Below are 6,000 nucleotides of genomic sequence, written 5' to 3'. Positions count from 1 at the left end.
TACTTGTGCGCTTTTGCCTCCGAGGTGAAGTAGTCGTTGAAATTCGAGGGACATTAACTTAACCGCAATGGAACTGATACATAAACTTGGCAATTTCTAGCTTCCTCATATCTTCTATGTTTAGAACACCAAATCTTTTGAGTAACGTCAAAGGGAAAAAATAATATAATAATATCATTGGGTTATATTTTTCATCCGAACAAGTCACACACAACGTACAATGCGATGTCATATGAATAGATGTTCATATAGCTCAGTAATAGGAGGATGTCGAACGACACGCATCAGTAGCGATCCTCCACTCTATCCACCTTGGCCTAGAGCAGGGGTTCTCAACCCGCGGGCCGTATGCGGCCCGCAGACGTTCATTTTGCGGCCCGCGACATCTTTCATTATAAACGCAATTACTACTGACACAGTATTGTTACAAATTGATTTAGACACTCAGCTCCTTTATTGCACCGTCTCTGTTTCGTTTCATCCCAGCAAACACAAAACCGTAAAAGGATCATCCGGGATCATCTCGATTAGGTTCTGATTTTCTAAGTGTCGAGGGAATGTCTAAAATACGTAGTAGGATGGTCTTGTGGTTATATTCAATCAGAATAAATTCATACTCGGTGTTGTTCCATCTCATGCATTAGGCTTTGTTATATCCGGTAGTTAACCTAATAATGCAAATTTTCTATCTCTCGCTGGTATGGCTAAAATACGTAGAAAGGATGACTTTGTCGGTACATTCAATCACGATGAATTCCCATCCGGTTTTGTTCGATCTCATGCAGTAGCTTCGTTCTATCCATTAGAAAACAATGTTCTCCCTTCGTTTTATTGCGTGAGGATGTCACCGGTGTTGTATATTCGTGTTGTTGCTCTAAGGTCGAACAGTTTTGTTTTCTTCTGATATATATGATCTTCATTATATATATATTCGCTCTTTCGGTAATCTCGCATGTTCAACGAGTATGGCTAATAGTTTTATTCAGAGAATAACTAAAATAAGTGAGATGTTGTACGTTTAGGAATATGATTATCGATGCGTGACTTCTAGAATATTTCGGCGATTCAAATTTTACGTCATCGCGCCGGACAAAGATTTGACGCGCAACAGGTCGCAGCCAGGCATAGTTGGCTCTTTCTGTATGGTAAATGCCGTAAATATATAGGAATTGTGAGTGACTGAGGTAGCGGGTTAAAGGTATATACGCAGTAGCATATAGCTTATGGGGTATTTCGAATTACCTGTAGTATATGACGCCTAGAGCTGTTTGATTTTCTGCAAAACAGGTGTAGACAACTATAGAAAAGTTTCGGCTTTTCCAGGCTAGAATTAGAGCTAAACCGTTGTTTCCGAATTAGATTACAATTATATTACTGGCATTTCGCTCTAATTTAGTGAAATTAGACCACTATAATTATCTAGTTGTCCAAGTCGCTTCAAACATCTGAATTACCGGTACCTATACCTACGGTATATCATAATATTTATGCTTGAATTTTCTAGGTATATAAGTCATATAGATACATACCTGTAGAACACTGATTCGTGATTTTATAAAAAGTTGGTGCAAGAATGGACATTTTCAACTTGATGTTGATTAATGGAGCAAAATTTGATATTTGAGTGCAATTATACCTCGAATCCAGTGACAAGATTATTAATCGTTGAAACCAAACGCAGCTTGTTTATGTTGGCCCGGAGAATTTGGCTAGCCAGACCATATTGATAGAATATGGTCACAGTAAGATAATATTTTGGGCTAATTCACATGAACTTTCCAACATTTGATTTGATATGTCCGCTAAAACAAGTTGTTATTCTGCTTTCGAATAAGACCTAAATTGCTGATTTCAATGGTAACTGTGTTTGTCAAAGGCTGTAAAGGTAATTTCTTTTCCATGTTAGATGTTTGTTTGTTTGTTTGTGGTGTTCATGGTGGTGGTTCGACTACACTGGTCATTTTACACCAGGCCGGTTCTTATTATTATCATTCCGTATCTGCCCGATTACCAGTGAACTCGGCACTTAGTGAATTCGGCCGCACAAACTCGGCACTTGGTGAATTCGGCCGCACAAACTCGGCACTTGGTGAATTCGGCCGTGGTAGATCTGGTAGCGGTACCGGTCGCCATGATTGGTTACTGGAATGTTTGCCGGTGAACTTGACACTTTGAGTGGTTGTCAATGTTGTACGGGGGTCAGGGCATGCGTAGATCACACAGTCACGGCATGATTAGATCACAGATTGCGTAATCGCGGGAAATAACGCGACGCTCTTCACTTGGTGAACTCGGCCCTTGGAGGAATTGGCACTAGAACACCTTCGCATTAGAAATGCATTTAATATGAATGAACAGTCTCAAAAAGGAAATTTAAACGTGTCGTGGCTCGCGGTAGATCTCGTAATCTTGGGATCCTTCAACCCTGTTATCGAGACACCCTATCCCCAGAGTGGAATCGTCTCTCCAAAAACAAAAAATAATTTATTTTGACGCGATCATGCGAAACATTTGTTGATGAGGAACACTGGCTTGTCGTGATCGATAAACGAAGAAGCGCCGCTTGATCTTCCACATTTTCGATCTCACATGGAATGCCAAGATCCATCTTCTCAAAACTTACACGACACAGGCCCGTCACTCACGCCATCGATTCCAAGCAGACCGCGCGTGGTCGGTATATGAGCGCTGCGTTATTTCTCGTGGCTACGCAATCCGTGATCTAATCACGCCGTGACTGCGTGATCTACGAATGCCCTGACCTCCTTACAAGATTGACGAATCACTTGATAATACTATTATTAGTTTAATAATTCATATTAATAGGTGTTAATACACTTCATTACAAAATTTCCCGAGGGCCGAATTCACCAAGTGCCGAGTTCCTCGGTAACCATATGCCCACTTATAGCACGGCCCACTCCTAGGTTTTTTAAGACATGGCTATGCGGATCAGATGGCGAGGAGGAGCCTAGATAAACGGCCAACACTTCGGTAGGAATTATGGAGTCGATGTGTCAGGCTCGAACCCGCAATTCATTGGTGTTTAGCTATAATGGAGGGTACCACAACGTTACCTCGCAATACCTTGTAAAATGGGACCGTAGCACTTGGCATTTCGTGTGGCAATTGACTTTTGTGTGGAAAATTGTGTTCGTTTTAGAACTTATCCGAAACTTTTATTCCGCCATAGATTGTATATGATAAAACGAAGCCACTCACCACAAAGGAGGATTTAAAGAAGTTTGATGACATATTGAATGAAAGCAAAAGCCTTTGCAAGAGATGTGGTATGTTGAATCTGTTTTGTTATTTTCAAATGCTTGCCGATAGCAGACGATATATATAAACGTAAGATGTGGAAGCTATCAAGGTGTAATGTTTATTATTTTTAGAAATTCAGTCAGTCAAAGTGGACGATCGTATTGCTTGGATTATATTTAGGCTTATTTTAGCATCTTTGAGATGCAACTCTGAACGTGGACGGTCATGAACAGTCAACTAATTCTGTTCCTATATTGACATATCAGACATTTGCACTCGTACCGTTGGCGGCGACAATAATGGTCAGTCAGCAAAAAGCATCATGAAGAAGGTTGCCAGTCTGGTGAAATTATAGCAGAGTCGGAAAGAATGGGAAATACGCTTTCATCAACCTCCATTTGAACAAGATCACATATAGTAAGAGACATTCATGATATGCTGCAAATGTCACTGTGTTCTTTGTCTAGTCACCCCACTCATGTAACTATTGAGGCTTCATGCCAGGATTGTAACCAAGTCACAAGGCTCCGAGTCGCAAGTCAATCCCACTTTTTTAGTTTTGACTTGAGTCATTTTCAATTCACCACCGAGTCAAGTCCGAGTCCAAGTCAGCGAGCAGCGGGCCGATTCCGAGTTATGGTATTATGACTCGAGCCAGAGTCATTGTGTTAGCTGCTCAGTTTCCAATTTAAGTCTTGTTAAACCAACTTTTTATATATTTTTTGTGATATCGAGTGGGTCGCATTTATAATATACGACTTTTCCTTACTTTTAGCAGTTTCTGGCCGCATTTTCAAATACCAGTATCAATAGACGAAATCCCAATACCGATTTGCTGTACTATTCTTTGAAATAATAATGAAATGTCGGTCTTGGCCGTCTGAGTCTCAAGTCATGCGCGATGAGTCGAGTCATTTCAGTACTTTGAGAAGATGACCTGAGTCAAGTCGAGTCAACAGAAAATCCTGACTCGAGTCTTACAACCCTGCTTCATGCAATGAGCATTTACTTTGAAGATAAATAGTAATTAAATAACTGGTTGGTGGTACAAAATTTTAATACTGCTTTCAAAAGTACCTTCATGATAAAAGTTATTGAAACCCGAAGAACTTTTCGCGTGCCTATTAAAGAGCTACCGGCACCATAAAGGAAGCAAAACAGAGTTGAATTCAAAACCAGATGGATAATTATGACGCATTAATGTCGAATTAAGAAATAACATCAATGGAGCCAGAACACAGCAACAATGCAGTGCATAACAACGGTTGCGTAAAACAGTATGACAGCGTGACACAATTCTTTAATTATTTATTATAGTGGTGCCACCGTAAATACTATTTTATTAAAATCCGAATTTTTCGATGGCAATAACCCCACTTCCACTTGTTTGAATCGAACCAAATTTGATGAACATCGTTTCTATACATAACCTAACACTTTTATGGGGTGAACAGAAAATTTTCAAATTTTTTATATTTATTTTTATATAATAAATAGAAACTTTCTTTTCCTGTAGCAATGCGGCTACTGGTTGGAATTGAACCAAATTTGGTGTGTAGGCTTGAATTAGGTAACCTAACACAATTTTATCAAGTAGCAAGAACGATTTGAGAAAAAAAAGTCATTTTTAAGAGCCCTAATGTCCATGTCGGAGAAACGTTTTAGGGTAGGCCTACTCACATGTCTCGCAGCGTTCTCTACATAATCGTCAATTGCGATACAAACTGTTCGCTTGTATTGGTTAAGCCATCCAACTTCGAATTGTAAAATGTTGGGAGTCTTGATATCAAATTTTTGAAAGGTGCACTTTGAGAAGATTTCGGAATCTGTCAAATTATACAAAAAAATTTAGCAAATTCTTTGACATATTTCATCCATTTGGGACTCGATCAACGTAAAAGAATTAGTAATTATTTTATACAATATATTGTATTTGTAGTTGAAGTATAGTAATAATTCTTATGGTTACCGCACTTGTAACGATTCACGGCCATAACTGGAATAATTAGAATGATGTAACTTTCAAATTGTCATGCATTTTGCAACAACATTGTTCTCAATTTTCAAGGTGCTGACCAATGACCATTGGAGGAAGAATCACCCTTAAGCCGGGAATTCACGATCCGTAAACGCGGCCGACTGTTTCTCTCCTCAAGATGAAGGAAGAGAAAAAGGGAGCAGAAATAGCAAGAGTGTGACAAGTCGCGTCCATTCGCTTTAATGCGTATTTCCATCCGCGAAGCGCGAAGTAGTAGGTGGGAAAACTAATGGGCGTTTGGTTAGCGCTTTATAAGGTTGACTCCAGCGCTGTATTTGCTAAATGTTGCGGTGAAATAGGGTTGGTGTCATTTGGTATCAATATTGACTATTAAAAGACCATTTGTTAGTGGTCATGGATTTGTTCGGCCAGTATGCAGTAATTTCTGATGGTCACTTCCCGGGCTTCTGTTCTCTAACCCCTCATGATTGTTATTCTGCTTCTAGTAAGACTGTCGATTCTAATGTTTTATCGTATCATTTGTCGGAGGTTTCGCTCGCTTTTTTTACAACGTTTTGCTCTCTGCTAGGTCAATTACTGGCTGAGTATCACTACAGCCTAAGAAACTGCACTAATTCTCATTTTAATGTCTTGCTGGTTATCTTGCTGTCAATTCTAATAATTTGTTTATGTCTATACCAGTGCCGCCACTCAAATGTTTTGTTCTCTGTACACAATATTGTTAGGTCTTCAGCTTT

At 39.5% G+C, this 6,000-nt stretch overlaps 1 long non-coding RNA gene across 2 annotated transcripts; it reads left to right on the top strand.

The window, feature by feature from the left end:
- The first annotated feature begins 1,250 nt into the window (after positions 1-1,250).
- Positions 1,251-5,591, top strand: LOC145458047 (uncharacterized). Of its 2 annotated transcripts, XR_013921058.1 has the most exons (3): positions 1,318-3,290; positions 3,531-3,681; positions 5,333-5,591. It is a non-coding gene; the product is annotated as an uncharacterized LOC145458047 (long non-coding RNA). The 2 variants fall into 2 exon arrangements; XR_013921057.1 differs by having other exon boundaries at positions 1,251-3,681.
- Positions 5,592-6,000: the final 409 nt, after the last annotated feature.

Source organism: Botryllus schlosseri, chromosome 15, assembly GCF_051294905.1.
Source record: "Botryllus schlosseri isolate E-star chromosome 15, Bs_hap1, whole genome shotgun sequence".
Lineage (NCBI taxonomy): Eukaryota > Metazoa > Chordata > Ascidiacea > Stolidobranchia > Styelidae > Botryllus > Botryllus schlosseri.
The sequence above is the reverse complement of the archived record's forward strand: the minus strand, read 5'-3'. Positions and strand labels throughout refer to the sequence as shown.